We start from the raw sequence: 25,269 nt of genomic DNA on the forward strand, positions 1-25,269 counted from the left end.
ACTTTTTACATGGAAATGTTTACATAGATCTTTTTATACACCTTTGATGATGAATAAAATAAATAATAAAGATAATCTATGTAAAAGATGTAATGTAGAAATTAATGCTGACTGGGCTCATATGTTTTATGACTATATAAAATTGAAAGAATATTGGAAGTCAATTAATTAATTTTTGCAGGCTCTTTTTACAGATAATTTCATTATTTCTAAATCTCTTATATTATTCAACACACCTGTACCTCAAAGTGTTAAAAAGATTAAGCTTCCCTTGTTATGGTCTATTCTAGCAGTGGCTAGGAAAATAATAACCAGAAATTGGATTTCAGATACACCTCCTTCGTTCAATGAATTTAAAAATGTTATGAATATAGTGTGCCATATGGAAATAAACACAATAAGGTCAAGAACAACTAGGAAAACATCTTATTATATTGTATGGGATAATTTACAAAACCTGTTAAAAAAATCTTAATTTCAATAGCATGGTATTTTAGTTTAATTAATTGATCTGATTGTAGTGGATGTCTTTGTAAATACTTTGGTTGTTTTGTTGAATGTTATAATCATATCTATTTTAATTACTTGTATAAAATTGTTATGATATTTCTCTTGTATGTTAAAACAATAAACTTGTTTAAAAAAAAAAAAAAAAGGCCAACTGGGGATATGATGGGGATCTCACAGGCATCAGCATCCAGGGTACTCCACCAGTTCCTGGATGACATGTCAGCACATGTTAGTGAAAAATGAGAAAAAGCCAGCAGACTGGATCCTTGATATTAAATCCATTTATTAATATAGACAGCATTGTTTTTCCTTTGCTGTCTATATTAATAAATGTATTTAATACCAAGGATCCAGTCTGCTGGCTTTTTCTCATTTTTTACTTGAAATTTCTCTTGAAGCCATGCAGTTGCACCCGTGCAGGAAGTACTTTTTTGTTGTAGCACATGTTAGTGAGCACATATATTTCCCCAACACCCGTGAGGCGTTGGCCAGCAATATGCAACTGTTCCACCAAATAGCAGAAAACCCTGAGGTAGTGGGTGCTATAGACTGCAAGCACATATGCCTCAAAGCACCACCCGGTGAGTGGGGTAGGGTCTACATCAATCGCAAGGGTTTCCCCTCCATCAACTGCCAGGTTGTGTGCAATGCCCAGGGCATAATAATGAATATGTGTGCTGGCTGTCCTGGAAGCTATCACGATTCCCACATCTGGCATCTGACACAGCTGTACCAGAGATTTGCCAATGGGGACATCACACACGGTCACCTAGTGGAGGATGCTGGATACACACTAGAGCCGTGGCTGATGACACCCATCAGAAATGCACACATACACCTGAACAAGAACTCCATAATGAGGCACACGCACAGACCAGAATTATAGTAGACGGTGTGTTTGGGATGCGCAAGTCACATTTCCAGTGCCTAGACACATCCGGTGGAGTCTTGCAGTGCTCACCAGCTACATGTACCCAAATTGTCCTCGTATGTGCCATGCTACGCAATATGATCCTGCAGAAACAGCTGCAGCGGGAACAGCATGGGGCAGGGCCACACAGCCCCCCACCATTGCCAAGGCCTGCACAGGCACAGAGTGACTTGGAGGAGGAACAACCTGAGCCTGCCCCAGTAGGCAGAAGGAGGCATGCCCTGTATGCCCTGGCCTTGACAAAGAGGAAATGCATAGCACATACACTGACACAGGAGGGACCCAGGGAATAACACCTCTCTCTGACTCTCACATATAGTAAAAGGGATGCCAAACATTACACTACCTGTGCTCAACCATGTGTAGGAAGTGTACTATGTGCATCCAACATAGGCAGCCCTGCAGTACCACCCTCAATACTGGGACACCCACAAGTTAAGTGACTCACACATGCCAGTTCACATACCCAATAACAGCCAGCAGGACAGGTGTAGACAAACACAAACAAAGGCTGTGCTATGGCCTCTGAATGAGGCCTATGGGTAACCCACCCCCCCAGGCCTACACAGACAGACTACAGCAGGTCAGGCAGTGGGATGTCAGTTTTGAAGGGTAGGAAGTCAGAAACTAATATGTAGGTAAATAAAAGCTAAGATCTGTAGTAGACTGGTATGCCTCTAGTCAGCATGATAGGTAAGACTACAGAATGAAATGGAGTACCTGACATACCAATACAGTCACAGTAAATGTGTACAAGTGTCAGGTGTGCCTCCCCATCCTACGTAGATATGTAGTAACAGTCAGGTGTGCCTTCCCCAATCCTTTGTAGAAATGTAGAAATAGTCAGGTGTGCCCCCCTATCCTACGTAGAAATGCAGTAACAGTCAGGTGTGCCCCCCCCAAATCCAGTGTAGAAATAGTCAAGTGTGCCCCCCCATCCTACAAAGAAGTGTATTATACCATGACCCCCCCATTAATATTCCAAAACGTGTACGCTGATTGGGTCAGCATGCACGTTGTAAATCGACTTATACTAATGGAAAAGGTCCGGTCGCCCGGACTTTTTCCATTAGTATAAGTCTCTTTTAAAACACTGTCTCGCTATGTTAAAAGAGTTTAACATAGCAACACAGATTTAAAAAAGCAAGAGAGATCTCCGTTGCTTTTTTCAAAGCTGTTTCGCTATGTTAAACTCCTTTAATATAGCGACACAGTGTGTAAAAAGCAACGGAGATCTTGCTTTCTCCGTTGCTTTTAACTGTCTCGCTATGTTAAATGGGTTTAACATAGAGACACAGCTTTAAAATAAGCAACGGAGATCTCTGTTGCTTATTTTAGAGATGTCTCGCTATGTTAAACCCATTTTAACATAGCAAAACAGTAAAAAGCAATGGAGATCTTGCTTTCTCCGTTGCTTTGCCACAACTCTGATGTACTGCATAGGCATGCAGTACATCAGAACTGCCGCGGATACCAGACAGCTGCGGAAGGGCAGCAAAGAGGCATTATACAATGCCATTATTTAAGAAAAGTAATTATTTATTTTCTTAAATAATGTCATAGTATAATAGCAATAACCCACTTCTGGGTGTGGGTAATGCGGGTTTTACCCATGGTTGTCTTTGTTTAATCCCGCATTACCCACACCCAGGCGTGGGTTATTGCTATAGTAACATTCAGGTGTGCCCCCCAATTCTGTGTAGAAATAGTCAGGTTTGCCCCTCCCATCCAATGTAGAATGTAGTAACAGTCAATGTCAAATGATCGACTGATACCCTGCAGAAACAGTATGCTACCTGTAGGTGTACAACACATAGGTCAGCACTGCAGTACAGACTACCTGGACTTGATCCACACATTCCATACAGACAGGCATACTGAGCATGCTCACACACACAGAGAAATGAAGGCACTTTCAGTCAACAACATACTGAAAGGTCATACTGGGCATGCTCACACACTTGAACACATGTAGGCCATGTCTGCAAATACCAGTAGACCAGACATATCTGGCAGTTGCAGATGTTAGTGCAGACACTCCTCAGTATGCACCACACATGCTTTGCGCACACAGTGGACAGGAATACAGACATATACCTAAGGACAACACACTATAATAAGCCAACGGTAGATGTACATAGATGTGTGGAAGAAGGTGACTGTGACAAGGAACCATCCAGGCCTGTCCCACCCAGCACACAGCCAAAGGGCCACAACCACATGAGGTTCATATGTCACTCACTGTAGATACTAGCCACTGGTATCTGTCAGCATTACAGACTATGTGGTGCATATGCTAGCTGTACAACATGACTGTACAAGGAAGTAGTCATCTAGCAGCTGTATACACGTACCTGTGGAATATGTCATTGTGTGTGCCTGCATGTGGTGTGTCAACCTCTAGATGAATGAGCTATGGTCCATGCACACAAATTGCCCCCCATAGCCCTACTATGACAAGCCTGCTGAGGTCATCCACTGTAAAATATACCTTTGAGAGAGTTGTAGCCCAGTAATCTCTGTGGTGCATCCCTAACTGCGTACTGCTGTAATGTGATAAACTAGTTAGGTAGGAGTTGCAATCTCAGACATGGCAACTGTGTGGGTGTGTATGTCTGTCTGTCTGTGTAGAGAGCAATGCTTTTTAGGGTAGTCACACTCGCTATAACTCAAATGCTCCACTTTGGTAAGGCTGCTGATATCACCCACCTAGAAATACACCTCTGGGAAGGTTGTAGCCCAGTAATATCCATAGCACATCCTATAACTGCATACTTCTGTAGTGTGATAAATTAGTTAGGTAGGAGTTCTAATCCCAGACTTGGCAAATGTGTGTTTATGTGTGTGTCTGCTGACTCGGTCTGTGTAAAGAGCAATGCTTTTTTGGGTAGTCACATTCACTACAATCCACATGCTCTACTTTGGCAAGGCTGCTGATGTCATCCACCTAGAACTACACCTCTGGGAAGGTTCTAGGGCAGTAATTTCTGTAGTGCGTCCTATAACTGCATACTGCTGTGGTGTGATAGAATAGTTAGGTAGGAGTTCTAATCCCAGACCTGGCAATTCTGTGTGTGTGTGTGTGTGTGTGTGTGTGTGTAGAGAGCAAGGCATTTTAGGCTAGTCACACTCACTACAATTCAAATGCCCTACTTTGGCAATCCTGCTGATGTCATTCACTGTGAAATACACCTTTGGGGAAGGAGAACTCCAGTAGTCTCCATGCTGCATCAATGGCATCATGCTATAGTGTGATATAACCTCCATATGACCCCTGTGGAGCATGTGATACCTGCACAGTACTGCGTTGTGGCAATCCCACTAGTGATAATTTGTATTCCTGGCCCTGCCAAGTATGGCAATGTGTGTGTGTGTCCATGTGAGAGTGCGGCTGTGTTGATTCTGACACCTGTTCATGCAGGCAGGCATGGGTACTGCACCTACCACATAGCTACCATATACCTGTTGCAGATGTCACTCACCATCACATATACGTTGTGAGGGCTCCCCAACATGTAACCTATGTGGCGCATCCATAACTGCATGGACATGTGATAGCACTGCATAGTCATCAGGGGTTTGATACCCTGTACTGGTATGTGTGTGACACAAACATGTGTAAGTTTTACCCCCCACCCCTCTCTGGCTTTTCTGTCCCTCTGTCTGCCTCTCTTACTCCCTCTCTGGTGGATGTGGAGACTTACACCTGCTTTGCTTAGGCAGCAGCATGTGCACTTTAAGTTATGCTCAGGATCAGCTGATGGTCTCTGCACGAATTGTAGCCCTGCTCTAGCTGATTGCATGTGGAACAGCTGTGGTAACATTCCCATAGCCAATTGCATGAAAACATACACCAATATCTAGGAATATCATGTTGCTGTTGGGCCTTTCATTCACTGTGAGCAGGAACTTAATCTGTGGTTTGGCAAATAGCTTGTCAGATGGATTGGGGGTGTACCTTTAACAGCATACACTGTGGAGACAGGCCAACACACAGGAGGGGGATGTTCCTGACCTGACTACAGAGTGCTGCTATACTGCATTTGGAGTAATGTTGGTTTAACAGGATGTATGTGGATATGGCTGTCCTACATGTTTACATACCTGCCATGTCAGTGCTATGTTAATGAAGGAACACCCATCTGTAGGGCCATCTGCAGACTGGCCAGTGTGTAGTCCCTTTTGTTTCAGGTGTTACCCACTGAGCACCTGTCTGTGAACTGCAGAAGGTAGTGTGAGGATTGCAGTCTGTAGATGGCGACAGCTGTGAGAGTTACTGACTTCAAATCCTTCATAGGACATATGGTGCAACAAACCCCGTTGCAACAGTAAATGTATGAGGTTATCACAGCAACATGTCAATATTGGCCCAATGTATGTGCCTCCAGCCATAACCCTGACAACCTTTGTATATATGTCATGCAGTAAGGGCTGCATATGTACTGTACACCATAATTAGTGATATCATATCTGGTAACAACCCAGTGAAATATCAGACTGCTACACATGTAATGTATAGTAGGAGTTACATTTGATGACATAACCTGGAAATTCTGTGGTTGTGTGCAGAGTACTGAGGTCTGTGTACTTATGGTATTTACTGGCAGTGTGTGTATTGTTAATATGTACCTTGGCTTGTGTACAGACTGTGGTAGATTTCATTGTTCTTGGTCCTGTTCTATTTGATGTTACATGCTGCTCCACTGTATGTTACCCTATCAGCTTACATGTTTGTAGGGCCATACATGCACGTGTCCCATACCACAGACAGGCAGGCAGCGGACCACACTCTGTAGCGGCCCAGTATATGTAGGGTTAGTGTGTGGGTGGCACATATGAGCTTGGTGTTGAGCAGATAGTCAATATACTGTAATGCTAGCATGCCATATGTAGCTGTGGCTATGTTCACATTGGTTGTGGTGATTCACTTATACATAGGTGTATGATACTCTGTGCTGTGGCATGCCTGTAGAGCCTGCTATGCCATGTTCTGTTTGTCAGTGTGCTTGTGATGGTGTCAGTTGTGCCTTGTTATGCAACAGTTACATCCCAGTGTGTCAGCCGAGTACTTTACTACTTGATGGCCTGGCCTGGACAGCAACATTTGTTAACATTTCCGGACTACTGTATTACAATACCTGTTTCACAGTTAAATTACTCAGTTTATATGGATGTCTGTGTCTAAACAGCTATATGACATGGCATATACAACGGTAATAGTACACAAATAAAGCTTTCCCATTCATGCACACCTGTGTGTGGTGTTATAGCCTTTGATATCTCTGTGGGTATATGTTGCAGGCAATGAATTTCATTTGTATGGGTGGCTCATACAGTCTCCAGTTGGTAAGGTGTTAACTGTAGGAATAGTGGCTGTTCCATATTGTGTGCACGTGCTACATATGAAACTTAATGTACATATATCTGCATGTGTATGTGTAATTACATATATATCTATATCTATGTATACATATATATGTATATCTGTATCTGCATATATGTGTCTATGTATATGTATCCTAGGGATGCTCATGTCATGTCTGGTCCTGGTTATGGGATCTGCAACACTTGGTAGTGTATTGCAGGTGGGACATGTTTCACTGTTGGGGGGTACACCTATTTGTGCAAGACATATATTGTTTGGGCCCTATCAACCCCATTAACGTTGCATGTGGACATATATGTTTTTGTCATTTCCCCATTGTTATCTACGGATCTATGACTGTATATACCTCTATATATATATATATATATATATATATATATATATATATATATATATATATATATGTGTGTATATATATATATATATATATATATATATATATACACACACATATATCTGCTGACATATATATAACCTACCGTATACATTTACACATATAGATGTAGACATACATATCTATAGATGTAGGCATTTGCATGTATATACGTTCATATATATTTCCATATATGTATATATTTATATATGTGTATGTATATATATATATATATATATATATATATATATATATATATATATATATGTATAGATATGTTGTATTTGTTTAGATATTAATATATTTACACACAGATCTAAATATCTAAATGTTGGAATACATTCTCTGTACTCTTGAATGACTGGACTGGATGATATGTTTTTGAAAACAGTAGAGTTATGTATATTTGACATGGCTTAGTGCTAAATCACTTTGGCTGTGGTGTGCAGGGTCCTGGGTTCAAGACTTGCAGGGGCTGTTTATTTTGTTGTTGGGCAAAACAAAGGCCATTGGATACAGAGTGATTAAGGCACTTTAACACAGTTGTAAGCGGGTTTGTGCAGGTTTGCGCCGAGGTAAGCACTGCTAACTTCCGGTTACAGTTTCTTATACTCTGTTAGCTTCTGAATTATTTAACTTGTGTAGGCATTGCTTATCACCACACAAACAGGCTTAAACCCGCTTATTGCTGCTTACAAGTGCTTATTCTCACTTACCCCTGCAATAATTTCTTTAAAAGAAAAGAAAAAAGGGTTGATAGGAAAGTGGTAAAAAAGGGGCACAAAGAGGGACAGACAGTAGGGAAAATAGCCAGGGATGTGCAGGAAGGGTGTAGGGAAGGTCCATAGTTGTCCATTTCCTTTACAGCAACAGCTGTGCATATACACTGAATTTGGAGGTAGACTTGGACACTCAAACCCCTGGGAGTGGGTGAGGACAACAATAATATGTTGTGATGCCAATTAGACCGAATTACGTGTCCAGTGGACACATCTGCAAAATGGACAGCCGTGTATGGGGCGAGATTTTTTTGTGGGAACAGATCGCCTTTTTTTTTGGTGAGAGTGGGATGTTGGGGAGGGGTAGTAGGTATATTTGGGGAGGTAGGTTGGGTAGGTTAACAGACAAGACAAACAAGAAGCATACAGGGGTGGTATATGACACATGTGGGGGTAAACACCTTGATGAGGAGGGGTGTTGGGATATCTGAAGCCCACAAGCTCCCTAGTGGTAACAGTGGGACTGAGGTCCCCACCCATGAGCAGTCACCACTGCACCTTCACAGCCCCAAAGATGGCTATGCTGGGGGCTGAGTTGCAGAGCCAGGCTGACTCTCTAATCATGACATGTGGCCCTTGAGCTGGCATAGAAGATCACCAAACTGCTGGTTGATCTGTCTATGCACCACGGCCTGGCGACGGGTGACAGGTGCCTGCCCGTGCTCACTCCCAGGGGTGCAAGCAACATCCCCTGAGGCAGTTCAACCTGAAGGTGATGCAGGAACAACAGACAGGGAAGTCCCAGGTTAGGCCCCAGACATGCTAGTGCCCGATGCCACGGCCAGCTGAGGTGGAACAGGTGGATCCGCTGGGACCAGCCTTCCCAAGTGTGCTATAGTGTTTAGATTTCATCATCATATGTGGGTTAGTAATAGTCAACACATTCCAGGGTTAGGTATAACAGAATGCATAGATATTCCCATTAACCCAAACACCAGATATGGAACAATTGCATGGCAAACAGAACGCATGCATATATGGGACCACAGTGGTAATAAGAACAGCATGCAGGTACATTGATGGCACCATGACACCAATGTTTGAATAATTCAATATAGCACATGCATGGGAACCATTAACATATTTATCAAACAACTGGACTTTATCAGAGTCATTACATACCAGTTGGGGTGGGTATGTTGATTATTGTTGGAGATATGGCGTGGGGGGATATCAGTTCACAACTAGTATATTCCTGTAGTCCACATTACTTTCCTAGTCAATGCTGTTATCTGTACCTTACAAGTCTTACTACACTATCCTATAGCCTTAGTTTGGACAGTGATATGGCTGTCGTCATCGTTACACATGAACTGGTTTTACCTGCAGTATACACCTCTTACCTGGTATACCTGTGGAGGGACTGTTTGTTAACAATAACTGTTTCTACACATACTCCCGGATTCCAGGTTGATGTTTTGCACATAGCTATCCAACTCTTTCTGCACAAACTCTGGTCATGTGTTGACCACATGCTGGTGTGCCGGGACATATCTAGAATATTGCCCTCTTCCACCATTAGTGACCTGACACACAAATATACATGCTTTCCTACACATTTATATTGTGTATATCACAGTGTGGGTGACAGTGACCAGTGATACATTATGATTCAGAGAAACTGCAACAATCACAATTCCTTACAATACCAGAGTGAACAGTACCAGTACAGGATATAATGGTCTGTATTCCTCAGCACAGTATTCAAATCCAGCATACCTGTGGGAGCAATGTTTGTTAGCACTACCTGACTGTTGCCACACAAGGTTCCGGATTACACATTAGTATTATGCACATGCATCTCACTCTGTTACTGTACACACTCTGGTCACAGCTTTACAACATGGGAGTGTAGATAGAACATACTTGAAATATTACTCTCCCAACAGTTTCAAGGATTGCTACAGTGACAGGTGTGTTCTCATAGATGTTTGACAATCACTTGTATTCCCTGTTTGCTAGATAAACATCTGGGATCATCCCACAGAGTCACCAGGGGGACAGGGGGACAGGCAGCAGATACGGGCACATATACTGGACTTTCTGGCCTTATCTGTACAGTTGTGGGGTATGATTCTGTATGCAGCCTAATTCCATTCCCAGGATTCAGACCATGGCTGTGTCTGCTACAACTTAAACACTGTCCATCACAGTTTTGTCTGCTATATAGATATTGCTGTATATCTTCTATCTGCTTTCTGTCTTATTAATCCCCTGTGGTTTTGCATTCTGACCTTGTATTACAACACTCTTATAGAGATTTCCTAGATAGTTATATGTTGTAGGACAGTGTGGGCGACAGTGATATGTAATGCCTCGTTATTCAGAGCAACTACATATCATTTTTGTATGTCTGGGCACAGCGTTGGTATCTGACAGACCTGTGGGGGGAACACTTATTAGCGTTGCCTGAATGTTCCCACACACAGTAACAGAGTCCACATTACTATTATGCACATACAGCTCACTCTGTTACTGTACACACTCTGACCACAGCTTGACAAGTTGAGGTGTAAATGGGACATACATGTCTTCTTACTTACATAAGGTATTGGGGAGTTGCTAGTGTGCAAGCTTTGTACTCATAGATGTGTGTCAATCAGTTGTATTTCCAGTTTGCTGCTTATACATCTGGGATCATCCCACTGAATTCCCAGGGGGACAGATAGATAGGAAACAGATATAGGCCACTTTACTGGACATTCTGGACATATTTGTACAGTTGTGGGGTATGATTCTGTATGCAGACCACTACCACTGGCAGGATTCGAACCGTGGCTGTGTGTGTTAAAAAAACAACAGTTCACATCTCAGTTGCATGTGCTATTCATGTTTTTGCTGTCTGCATTGTTCCTGTGTACTGTCTATGTGTCTCTCAGTTGTACTAAATGGCCTCTGGGGATTACACCTATCATATACAGGCATTCCTACACATTCAATTTTATGATGCATGGTGTGGGTAACAGAGTGCTTACTACAACAGTGCTATTACATGATTGCAAATCTATCTACATTACCATATGATACCAAAATATACACATGCAGTCCAGCAGTTAGACCTGTTTTATCAGGCTACGACAATTTTATTGACATACAAACAATATGAGACACTTCCTGCCATATTCTCTAGTGTATGCAGTACTTGCCTTGAACAATACAGGTTTTATATAGACAATTAATTTACTAATACTTTTAGTTTTATTCCCTATGAAAGTAAATGTGTGAGTATTACTGACCTGCCTCACATTGCAACCTCGCCAGGCGACTGATGTGGGCCTCCTGGTTTGCAGCCAGCTCCATTGCAGCTGTGGGGGACATAAGAGGAATATTTAGCCATACATATCCATGATATACCTGAGCTGGCAATTATTACACACATACTGGGGGTGATACTTACACATGACTGGAATATCCCTTGCTGCTCTAACCTCTTGGAGCCACTCCTCCAACAGGTCCTCCTTACACCACTTCAGGTTGGCATAGTAGTACCTGAACTGCTCACCAGTTCGGGGTATGCCAGTGGCACTGGTGAGGTCACGGGAAAGATGGTCCTAGGCCTGTGCCTTATATTGGGAGCCCTGGTACTGGCCCTGCAGCAGTCTCTGATCATGGTCTTTGACAAGGAGTCCTGCCATGACCTTGGACTCCTGGATGCACCAGCGCTGTGCCAGGAAGCGCACACCTTCTCTCCTTAATGCCATAGTGCCTGCAAGGGGAAGCTATAACCAGTTATGAGATGTATTCCTACCTCTTGGGTTTAAGTAGGGCTGATGTCCTGCACTTTTCCATGATTGGCCGGTTTTGAAAAGGCTAAGCTATGGGCAAACCTGCTTACCTATGGTTCGCATTGTTTAAAGGGGTATACCACTAGGCACAATGAGTTAGCTGCCCTACACATTGCTTACACCTCCTAAGCTGCTCTGTGCAATGCTTAGCATTGCTTACATTAGACTTTGTATTATAATTCTTTTTTGACATTGAGTTATTATTCATTACACCTTATATGCATGCCTGGTATCCATGATTAATGTGTACATACACTCTATGGGGTCCTTGTGTTTTATTGGGGACTTCAACACACTATTATAATTATACCTCACTTCTGGACTTACTGCTATGCTCCAGTTCACATATTTATGTTATGTAGGGGGTTATGGAACATATGACTGTATACTGATTCCATTTACAGGTTCAGTTTGGTTTTACTATGGTGAGGACTTGTTTGCTGATACTTCATTCTTCTGTATTTCTGTGATGGCTTGGTGGTTAACTACTGTAACTATGGTGTATAGGGTCCTGGGGTTGAGACCTGCTTGGCTGTTTATTTTATTGGTGGGCAGAATAAGGGCCATTGAATATAGAGTGATTAAGGCACTTTTGAGCATTTGTAAGCAGGTTTGAGTGATGGCAGGCAATGCTAACCTTTAGTTACATATGCTTAAAGAGAGTTAGCTTTACAATTGCTTAACCAGTGTAAGGATTGCTTACCACCACGCAAACGGGCTTAAGCCTGCTTACCAGTGCTTAAATATGCTTACTACTGCTTATTTGTGCACCTGCTTACTTGTGACTTATTCATTATGACACTGACATTTCACATGTGCATTTACTGCCGTACTCAAGTTCATGAAAATATGTTATTTAGTGGGTTATGCAACATAAATATTACTCATAACGTGCTTTGCCATGGGAAATGGAATGTGCTGCAGGGGGACTCGAACCAGGAATGCCTGCTTGTGAGGCAAATGCTCTGCCCACTACACTACTGCTTTGCTGTTTTATTTGCATACATCTTCTATGTTATCCTCTTCAGACATTTAAGCTGCATTAACCGTAGCTAAGCGATGGGCACACCCACGCACCTACGGTTAGCTTTAATCGGATTTTTAAAAAAAAATAAAGGGTGTCTTCATTTTATTTATATATACTGTTGCTGTTGTACACAAGGGGGACTGTTGGTGGGGATATGCGGTCACCTATGAGTAGCCTCACTCATTTCATACCCCTTTTTGCTGTTCTTCATTGCGGGGGCGTGTATATTCTGAGAGCTCTGCTCTCAGACACGCCCCCTGCACTCTTACAAGCTCCGTGTAAGCCTAGGAGCTCAGGCAAAGCACCTCATTACTATGCATGACGTGCTGTCGTCCTACTCCTAAACTGCCGCCTCCGTGCAGGACTAAGGTATTCCTGCACGGAGAAATAGTAAATCTGGGGAATTGTTTTTCAAATAGTAAAAATGGTTTTACTAATATACAAAAACGTATTTGTCCCTGCCTCCCTCATGGACACATATTTTGATCATCCCTACATTGAAACAAGATAAGAATCTCATTGGTGTTTTTTTATATAAGGCAGTATCTTTGCTAAACACACTGATTTTTAAATATTTATACTAATGTCAAATTGATTAAAATTAAAACTATTGTTCCTATTAGATGAAACCCAAACAGGTTTTTGAAAGAAAAAGAAAAACATAACATATTACATTACTTCATTTTGCAGACTGCAATACAAAGGAATTTATAGTAATAAGTCTGGATATTGAGAAGGCATTTAATACTTTAAATTTGTGTTATTTATTTACAGTGTTTAAAGCTAATAGGTTAGCATTCATAAATGCCTAAACAGTACACTAAACTCATTTGCACAATGAGCAGGGAATAGAGATCTGTTTGAGATTCAGCAAACAGCAGTAAACATAATAGCTGCCTGCAAAACAAGGCTTAGCCACCAAATATGCTACTAAGTGAATAAATAGTTGAAGTACATGCTAATGAAGCAAATCATCATAATGGAACAATTCAGAAATATATAAAATGAGCACAAGCACATCACTCTCATTTTAGATCTGAATTCCAAGACATGCTGAAATACAGCCAGAGGGTATCTTTGAAAATTGTTAGGAATTACTGCCATTATAAATCTGTATGTGCAACAGGTTCTAATGCAAGGTGCTGCTGTTTGCCAGAAGTCAGTCTAAAAGGACTAGGATGTATAAAACCATGTTTGACCTACCATGAGGTACATGAAGTTGAAATAATAGTGTGCTACAGGGTGGAAAGAGATACTATAGAACAGATAATGAACATCTGCCATCCTCACCTTAGGTTACATAGAAATCATGGAGAACCCATCAGATATGGAAACTAAGGAATGTGTAGCATTATGTATACTAACTATAAGGACATTTCAGTGACCCACAGGGGAAACATTAGGGTGTCACAATCCTCTACCTCAAAAATACTCCACCAGTTTCTCAAGGCAATATTGTTCATCATGTGGGGGAGCATTTCTTGTTTCCACATAATCCAGAGGTGAGTGCTACTGCCATTCACATTTCTATGCCATAGCACATTTTCCAGAAGTGCTAGGAGCCATAGACTACACCTATATTAAAATAAAAGCGCCACCTGGTAGACTGGAAAGGAGGTACATAAACAGCAAAGGTTCTCACTCCATCAGCTGTCAGGTGGTCTGTAATAAACAAGACATAATCTACAATGTGTGTTCAGTTTCCTAAAATTATTACTCCAATAAAGGAACACCTCAAAGTGCAACAGTTACAGGGTTGTCAGTAGATCTATAAGCATTTCATATGTTCATAAGTACTAGACTACGCTGCCCTTGCAGGCCATTTTAAGCCTAGCCAATTTCCTTATCCCCTGTGATTATAGATTGGTCTTACCCAGCCCATTGTTGATAATTCTATTTTACCCACTAATCAGAATAACTGTGATCATATCATTGATAATTTGAAGGGACCATTGCATGGGATAAAGCATTTAGGAGTAACCTCTATCCATTAATAGTACAGGGGGCCGTGATGGGCTAAATTTTCTGTTTCCCATCCTTAGATCTAAGTTGCACTTGAATATGGACAGGATGAACTTTGTTTTATGTGGATGAGGACTTTGTTCCATAACAGCAGTATCCTTCATGAGATATACCTATCCCTCTAATCCATTCTGTTGATGTTGCAGAACAGGTTTAGATCCCTAGACTGAGTATTTCTGATGCCATTTGACTTGCTGATATGAAGTGAATCCATCTGTAATGTTTTGGAGGATTCCTTTTATGCCAGATACAGGTCACCTCTTAGCAGTCTGTAGGATACCAAGTATTGTGAGAGGGCTTTGAGTCAGTCCATATAGGACATTTTTTTTAGGCCTTGTATCCTTTTAATATGGTATCTGTGTGGGTGTTCCAGTTGTTCCACATGTCTGGAAAGACACATGTCAGAGGAAGCATTATATTCAATGACTGGTCTAATGAAGGTTGAGTAAAGGGGGGCAATGGCATCCCTAGATCTAGACACAATCCCTTTGTTTATAAGTTCTACAATGTAGAAGGACATTCTCACAATAGATGCATGTTGGTCACTGTCCACACAAACAAATGGGTCAATTCTTAAGGGCATATTTTCAGTGTGGTAGTTCCCTAGGGTAGATAACTTCCCAAAGGATATGATAATGCATTTTGTTTCAGTCTATGATTTCGGAACCAGATATTTTTTTGTGAAAAACCTTCCTGCAGAATGGCTAGGTAATTTGAGGATCCAATGGCTGCTCCTACCTTGCAGTCATCTGCAAACTTAGGCAGCCAGATCCCTTTGGTATTTGTTTTTACTTCAGAAATGTAGATGCCAAAAAGGAGAGGTCTCAGCTCAGAACCCCAGGTGACTCCAATGGTGACTGGTCCCTTTGTGGAGGTTACTTCCCCTATTTTGATTATCTGTGTCCTAGCTGTAAGCAAGTTGGTAATCCAGCAGATGACACAGAGGTTTATTCCCAGTTTATTTAGCTTTTCTACTATGTCTGAATGGGGAATTCTGCCAAAAGCTTTGGCCAGGTCGAGGTATATGTTGTATACTAGTTTGCCTTCATCCATTGCTTAGGTGACCTTTTCAAAGAAATCCACCAGGATGAGTAAGCATGACTTGCCCTTGACAAATCCAAACTGAGATAGTTACAAAATGTGGAGATTCCCTATGTCCTAATTAATTACCTCCATGATAAGTTTGGCTTTGCATATGAGACTAGTCAGACGTATGGGTCTGTAAATGTTTGGGTCAGAGTAAAGTCCTCTCTTATGTAGGGAAATGACTGTAACTGTTCACCATTTGCTTGGTGCAAAATCTGTATGGAGGCTGAGATTGAGCAGTGTTGTTAGTGGTCTGACTAAATTGTAATCCCTGCTATTTAAGATGCATCTAGAGATATTGCTAGGACCCATAAATGCAGTATTTTAACTTTTGATAGCATTTTTAGGACTTGGTCTTGTGTTATAGCTGGAGATGAGCCAGTTTCAGGTTTATCTTGAAGGACAGACATAGGGGAGAGAGGGGTAAATTTAGAACTAAATTATTTGCTAGCATATTTTTTATATCTTCAGCTTCATTGTCAGTATCATTGTTCACAATCAACTCAGCTCATTGTTGCATTCTGCCTTTGAGAATATGAGCATAAGTAAAACATGCCATGTGATTATCTTTGGCATGGGTAACTATTTTAGCCTCAAACTTGGCTGGTGGATTTTATTAAAATCCTGCATTATTTGTTTATTTCAGCAGCAAAGTCTCTAATATTCTTGGAGTTATTTTTTTGAACTTTTGGTCAAAATTCTTTTCTTTTTGTTATAAAGCTTGTTGCTATTAATGTTCCACCATATGGGTTTGTTTCTGGAGTTTTGCCCTGCACTTGTTTCTATGGGGTACAGTTGCATCTGAGCAGATGTTTACATGCTGGTATAGTTTGATGGTGTACATTTCTGCATATTCAGTGGAATTAACTGGGTTTGTGAGGATTTGAAACTTGCCACTGTATCACTTAGGAGTAGGTAGTTTGTCTTAAACAAATTTATAAAGGTACCTTGGGTGGAAAGAATATCTGGTTTCAGCTTTATTTCAAAGGAAACTTCTTTATGATCAGACCTAACAAGTGTTGAAGATACTTAAGGGATGGTATAAGATGCTCACATATTAGTAAGGATAAGACCCAAGATGTTATTCTCCCTAGTGGGTACTCAAATTTATTGTTCCAGGTAATTTGTTTTGACAAAGTCCAGGAATTTCTTTCTTTGTACACTAGTGGTGGTGTAGGTTTCCCAATATATAGGTGGATAGTTTAGATCACCTAGGAATGTTCAAAATTGAAATTGAGGGTGTGGGGGGGCATAGCCCCCCACATAATTGCAGTTTATGCACTATTATATACATGTGTGTCCATTGAAAATACATTGAAACATACAACATCAGTAAAAACTGGCTGCAAAATGTGTAAGGCTACTCACCCCACACCCCCCCCCTAACATTATATTCTCATTCCAGGGTCGCACTGCAGTGGGGCATGGGCTATATTCCATTTTTGACCAAATGTAATTCGACCAAATGTGCTTTCAGTCAAATGTGCTTTCATTGAAGTGGGCTGCCTAAAATCATTTTCAACCAAATGAAATTTGACCAAATACAGTAGATCCATATATAGATAGATATGTGTGTGTGTGTGTGTGTGTGTGTGTGTGTGTGTGTGTGTGTGTGTGTGTGTGTGTGTGTGTGTGTGTGTGTGTGTGTGTGCGAGTGTGTGTGTGTATGTGTGTGTGTGTGTGTGTGTGTGTGTGTGTGTGTGTTTTATTATGTTTGCTACTCCATGAAGGCCTTGTGGCCAAGGTGCTAGAGACAATAAATTTACTTTTTCTGTGGAATAGTAGCCAGTTGTTTATTTTAATTTATTCACCAAGGGCAACAGGCACTTTATTTGTAGATGAAACAATGAAATATAAAGTTGTTTGCTAGCAGCAACCTCTTCATTAGTTACAGATTTCTCTAATATGGAATTATTTAGATCACTTTTACTTCTGCAGAGATTGTACATATTTACTATTCTGAATTGGGCAGTTTTGTCATTATTGGTTTATACATTTTGTTTCATTGCTTACTGGAAAAATGTTCAAAACAATAAATGTAAAACATGTTCTAACAAGAATCATACAAGGAATATAATTTAATACAATAAGGAAGGTGAATCAATGAACAGATGTATGCTTGCATGCTTCTAAATATGTGTGAAGGGGCCTATGATTTGAAAACAGCCCAAAGGTAAACTTTATCCGGCTCTGGCCAGATGCATTTTCTTTGAATTTGGGTTTTAATGCTGTCTCAATTAATGTGAGTTTCAAGGCCATAAAAGTTTTAATGCTAAGTCTGTTTTCATTGTGACATTATATTGCTTTGTTTAACAGATGTCTATCAGTGTTTGCTATAAAATTTAAAATAAAACATTTTAAATAAAATCCAAATAATCATTTTAGAAGTAAAGCATAAAGCAGTATGCACACTACAGTGTTTATGGTAAATGGGGAGAAATAGCCAAGTAATGAGGCACTGGAATGGCTGTGGGGGGAAGGCTGTGTATAGGGGGGCCCATTTGTCTATGATTTTGTGAGGGGGAGGGACAGCAAACCCAAAGACGGCTCCGGGCGGCACAAACTTTAGCTACGCCATTGAGGGTAGTGCTTCATCTACAGCACAAAGGTGCTCTCAAAAGGAGTCTGAGATATTTGTTGGACTCCTCATTAAACATTACAACTGAGGGCTGCTGCAAGACAACTATGCTGGGTCACAGTACAAAATCAGAGGTGTAAAATAGCTTGACTATGGCTGTCACTAGTGCATCTGGCATCCTACGCACTGGTGAACAATTTTGTCACTATTACAGAGACTTGAAAAGGCACAAGTATGACCTCCTTAGCAGACAGGATGAATATTTTAAGTCCCATAATCCACCTTAGGTTTATAAAGATAGTGAACTATTAGCAGGCAATACAATATCATGTATTGCAACACATAAAAAGGTGTTCAGTATTTTTTCTGTTTAGCTTCTGCAGAGACAGAAGGAAATAGTAAGGCTCATCACGACAGAATACAAAACCTCAGAGAGGCATGGGGAAAATATGGCTGAGATATGACTGGTAGCCATTTCCTACTAGCATTGATTTTGAAATCATTTTATCATGTCTATGGACATCAGTTCATAATTGCTTGACACAGTCCGACATTGTTTCACATGGGGGATGGGATGTGAGGTTGGCATAATGGTTAACGTGTTTATTTCACAAGCAAAAGATACAGTGTTTCATTATCACCAAGAGAAACTGGCTATGCTTAAAATGGCCCATAAAGACAACTAGCCTAGTACTTACCTTTGAACCTATGGTTATTATGCATACTCTATATATGCAAAATGTACCTACCTGGTCAAATAGCTGTTGCAACACTGTATTAGCCAATGTTTCAGTCACTGTAGAAGTATTTGGGTTCAAATCCAAGCAGCATTTAGTGTGTATTACATAACAGTTTATTATTCTGCAATCAATAACTTAGAATAACATTGTACTTTTTTCACATTGACATTTTAACATTTGCAATGCATAAAGCATATATGCAATAGTCACATCATTTGCATAATGTGTATGATATTGATGAGATTATTGTGCACTTAAACAATTATGTATGGCTTTATATTCCAATGTAAATGTTACAAATGTATCTCTTTCTGTAGCAATATGCATGGACTGAGATATATTACAATTACATGATAACCTTTATGATATTTTTCTTTGTTGTCTGCCCCACACCCTATCTCTCTTTCTCTGTCTTTCTCTCTCTCTCTCTCTCTCTCTATTTTTATTTTTTTTCCTCTAATGACACTTGGACCATAATTCTTTCTGCAAGAAGAATGACCCCCCCCCAACACAGGGAGCTAGGCCATAGGGGCTTGGACTGCCATCCCTCCACAGTTGGTTATAGATGCACAAGCACTCAGCACTTCAGGGTCACAACCTAGCAGTGTTACCTTCACAGCTCCAGCACTACCTACAACTGTATCAGGTAGTGCTGCCCAAGGGGCTGGTACACTGGCACCCACCAGGAGTAGTGCCAGTGAAGGTGGTGACTATGTCACTCAGCAGGAGCTGACAGGGCTGATGGATGAGATAATGGAAAGGGACCTTAGTACCTACACTGACAGAATGGAATGAATCCTATATCTAATAACCAAATTGATGCCCAGTCCAGAAGTGCACAAGGTATCTTAGACAGGAGATAGTCATGCTAGTTTAGAGGGTAAATACTATATTCTTACTGTACTCATGCTGGGCGAGGATTTGCAGCCAAAGCCCCATACCCAATCAAGATGTCCCCTGACCATTTGTGGCCATCACCATTCCTGTACTGTCTGGTATGTCCTGCATATCTGCACCTGCTACCTCACCTACCCTACCTGCCAACCCCTCTTATTCCTAAATACCCACCCAATATTACCGTCTCAAAAAGAGAGAAAATAATTATGCCCCAAATGTAGCTCTCCACTTTGCATATTTACTTGTATGACATGTTTCATTTGGTCAAGATCTAAATTCCTCATATCATTTGTATCAGTGCACTGTTAGCTTCTGAAGAAGTGAATAGCTATGGTGTTCTCCCACCACCATCCTGTATCTTCCTTCATTCTTCCCCAGTGTCCTGCCCTCTGCTTGCTGGCCATTTTCACAACTGTCCTTTCAAACCTTTTTCACACCTTTAATCTGGTCAAAAATTAGATATACACACTAAAGGCAGGGCCAGAAATGTCTCATAAAACAAACTATATTTCTGTCCATGATTTCTTGATGCTTGGCATTGTTCACCATTAGTAACTGACAGTAACTAAAACTTCATGTCCTGTGGCAATAACTTTTTTTTTTTTTTTTACTTTTTTAAGCCTTTATTTAACACAGCTGAGGAAGTATATTAAACCATAACAAATAAAAGCACTGGCAGCCATACAAAATAACAATTCCAAACTAAAGCCCAGGAATGGTACATTTATGTAGGCATCAGAATGACAAAAAATCAGGACAAACCAATAGAAGGTACAGAACAAATACTATTGTGGAAACACGGCTATAATTATATATAAAATGATATGGCAGACCTGCATCCATTTGTGCATGTAAGCTAGCATCATATACAAAAGGGAGAAGAGAATGTGCATGCATGTGCAGTGGCTGGTTCATTCTTGTATTTGACAGTAAACAGTAAACGTAAGAAAAGGCATCTACCCATAACATCCTTTAAACAAAGGTATCCAGTAACACTGAAATGGCTGTTGTAATCTGTATGGGGGTGGGGGGGGGGGCATCAGTCTGCAGACTCAGCACAGAGTTGCTCTACAGAACCTACTCTATACAGATGTTTCATCAGTTTTCTAAAGGACAGTTTAGATGGATCCCTCCAATCTCCTGCAATGTAAGCCCTTACAACTGAGGTGACATCCATAAAGCAAATTTTAAAGACTGGAGAATTGGTTGATAGGTGTGAATTGAAAGAGTAAGTGACTTAAGGGGATTTCCTCCTTGAATATCTCTCTAACAGCATCATAAACCTATTCCAGATAGCCAGGACTGAAGGAAAAGCCCAGAACATATGGAGAAGATCAACCAGTTTTCACCTAGAAACTCCACAAGGGTGGGTTTTAAAAGACTCCAAACTATCATTAGCACTACATACCCAATAACCTCCAAGATGGAGCATTATTAGTTTTTTCCTAAATTTATGGCCAAGATATGACCTGAAACACCTGATTGTACTGCTTAAGGATTATAAAGACTGGTGACAATCTGCGTGGCCCAAGATACTAGAAATTGACCTCAAAATAGTCTTTAACTGTATCCACGTCTTGATGGAAGTAAAAGTTTATAAAACATCTCCATCTTTATTGTGTATTGCAAGTTGTTTGAATGTCTTACAGCTGATACAGTGTCTCATACAGGCAGAGCTGGTAACGCAAGCTTTTCCTTCATGGAACAGCACATCATTGCATAGTGGAGTGACAAGTACTTCCAATAGTCCTTAGAAGAAAGACCTCATTTGCACTGAAGGGAGCTAAAAGAGACAAATATTCTGTTGCCATCTATCTCTTGAGTAAGGGCACTCAACTAGTGGATACCCTTGGTGTCCCAACCCTCCACCTTGACAGGGTTGTCAGATACTTGAAGCATAGAACAGCTCCATAGAGGAATCACTGGCTCCTAAATGCTTGACGTCAGACAAAGCCTAGCAAAGCCTCTGAAAAAATTACATGGAGCTGCTTACTGCTTGGTGTGATGGATTTGCAGTGTTCTTATGACACTCAGTCTTGCTGGCTGGATTCTGCTAAAATTCAAAGTCTGATTATATTTGCATTCACAGTCTGTTGCATACAGAAACTTGCAGAATATACACTGATGAGAGAATATACTTTGCAGCATCAACTTTAAAGAGCAGTAACAAATAACTTTTTATAATAAATCAAACGAAACCACGTTGCAGCTTAAAAGTACTGTTCCAACTTTACTTCTCATATAGTACAGATGATGTAAGAGATATAACATTTACCTCAGAACACCAAATGTGTTCCTACCATATCCCTAAACAACTGGATTTATACAGCTCTTTATATACTCTTTTTAGTCATGCATAAACATATTTTGGAGAATTGCTTATCCTGTAGAAACAATACTAAACTTCCTTGTTTAACAATGTCTTGTAAGAGACCAGCTTTTCTGACAGTGTGAATATCCTGTAACAGTGTCCTGATGTCCATGTAGAAAAACATATTTTTGAGGAAACACATTGTCCTGTATTCTATTTGAATCTGTGTATAGAAACATGTGTTCTTATGTCAATGCTGATAAGCATATCCTGTTTTTATGAAGAAAAACATATTTTTGAGAAAACACATTGTCAGAGATCAGCTTTTCTGACAGCGTGAACATCCTGTATTTTATTTGGATCTTTGTATAAAAACGTCTGTTCTTGTACCATCCTGTTTTTCCATGCAGAATAACATGTCATTGTTCTTAAAAAGCAGATTTTGCATTTTTGTTCTTGCATACATCCTGTTTTGAGTCAGTAAGGGAAAAATGTCCATTCTTTAAAAGCAGATTTTATATTTTTGCTCTTGCATAGATCCTGTTTTGAGTCTGTAAGGGAAAAGTGTCCATTCTTTAAAAGCAGATTTTGTATTTTTGCTCTTGCATACATCCTGTTTTGAGTCTGTAAGGGGAAAAATGTCCATTCAGCAGATTCCTTTTCCAAGCCATGGTAATTTAGTATGGATGCTGATTACATATTACTAAACTCTATTTCTACATTTAAGCAAGCTTTATCTTATACATTATTTATGTTGCATAATTGCAGCAAAATTACTTTCAACCTTAGTATATTGTTGAGCACACTCTAACAATTCCGTCTTTTTATTTTAAACTAGAGAAATAAATTCAGCATTATTTGGTAATACTTTTTCATTATGACAATTAACAACAGTAACTTGACTAGCTTTTGCTAAGCAGACTTTAATACATGTAAATAATATGCAACCAAGCATTACAATAACAATAAAAGAAATTAAAAATACAGTGATTTTTCCTGTCCATCCTGTAAATAGATTACTAAACCATTCACTCCAGTCATCATTCCAGTTTTTTTCTAGTATGTTGAGACACTTGTGCAATCACTTCTAAATGTGCTTTTACAGATTCTGTTTTGTCTGGAATAAATGTACAACACTGTTCTCCTATTAAAGCACATGTACCCCCTTGTGATGCTAATATATAATCTAATGCCATTCGATTTTACAAAACCATAGTTCATATTGCTGTCATTTCGACAGTAATGTCAAGGACTGCATTGAAAGTGGCATTTGCCAATACCTCAACTAGTTTAGATAGTTTTCTCAGTTCCCAGATGGCTTTTGCAGCCCCGTACCAAGGGAAAATACCTGCTCCAGAGATTACATCATCTCCTAAATCCATATCTTTTAATTTAATATAATCAAGATTTTGATGCTATATACGTGATGTATCTAAGGTGTCTACTGGATTTTCTGGACTTTCAATTACAGGTAATATATCCCTTTTCTTTTTTGTATTCCTAATGTTTCCTTTTGGTAACTCTTTTACATGATGCATTGCTGGTACCACTAATCCTATATAACAGGTGCCATCCCATCCCTTTGGTAACCATTTATAAGCATATTTACCACAGATGTAATATAACCCATCTGATAGAGCAACACTGCTATTTACCAGACTGCCATTTACTTGCCCCATAGTAGGAGTTTTATCATGTACAACTGTAAAGTTTTTATCTGTTTTACTTCTCCAACATGTAATATAAGTTTTACAGTAATTTTTGTCATTTTGTGAAAAGTGAAATACTGCTGTGTCACTTAATATTAACTGACCCTTAATTGGTATTAAAATAGGGAAACCATGAGAAAATACTCCATGTACTGGTATGTGGTTGTGAAAATTTATCATTTCAATTGTTTGAATACAATTGCTATTACCCACTGGAACAGTTCCATTTTGTTGAAAACATGTGATCCCCTGTACTATAGCAGATAACTGTACTCTTGCTTTACGTAATTGTACATTTATAACTTGATCTCCTGTTTCATTTATTAATACTCTCCAACTACTAAGAGAATTTAGTGGAATAGGTATTAGAGGCATTACCCCTGTTATTTTTGGTATTAAACTACATACCCAACAATTAGAAACATTCATGCTTTTTGCATACCAACATTGTCTTGCTAAGAAAGTGTTAAAAGATGGTGACCAGTCTTGTTCATTTTTCCACATTTCTTTACTCTCTCTCTTATGTAACTTTACAGTTTGATTAACAGGTTGTAAGTATAATTTAATACTAAGCAATACAATAATAGTTAGTATAATAGCTATTATCAATTTAAAAACATCCTTTAAATAGAAATTCCATTGTTGAATCATTTTGCCTTTGGTCATCCGAAACTGGATTTCCAAAAGGATGCACTTTAAACCATGTCAATTTCATTAGGGTTTTCTCTGTTGGAAACCTACAAATAATACATTTAATCAGATTTACATTGTTCACTATTTTTATCATTCTTAGTTGATCTTTATGTACCAACATTGTTCTGTTTTTCTTTTTCCTTTGATTTTGTACACTAATGGTCCAATTTGTTCCACTACTTCAAAAGGGCCTTGCCAATTGCTAGCCCATGGTCCTTCCATTTGGAATGTTTTTACCAATACTTTGGTTCCACAGAGAAGGTTTTCTTCAGCTGGTATTATTGGCACCTTTTTCCATAGATGGAACGCTTGCTCCCTTGCATTATAGTCACATATACTAGTAAGTTGTTTTAGCCATTCCTGATGTTTGCTAATTTCTAGCATGGGCCTACCATTAGGTAAATCTGGATCAAATGGTAATTGTATGGGCATTTTATGCCTG

This window comes from Protopterus annectens, chromosome 2.part2, assembly GCF_019279795.1.
Source record: "Protopterus annectens isolate FY-2018-M chromosome 2.part2, PAN1.0, whole genome shotgun sequence".
NCBI classification, from domain to species: Eukaryota; Metazoa; Chordata; order Ceratodontiformes; family Protopteridae; genus Protopterus; species Protopterus annectens.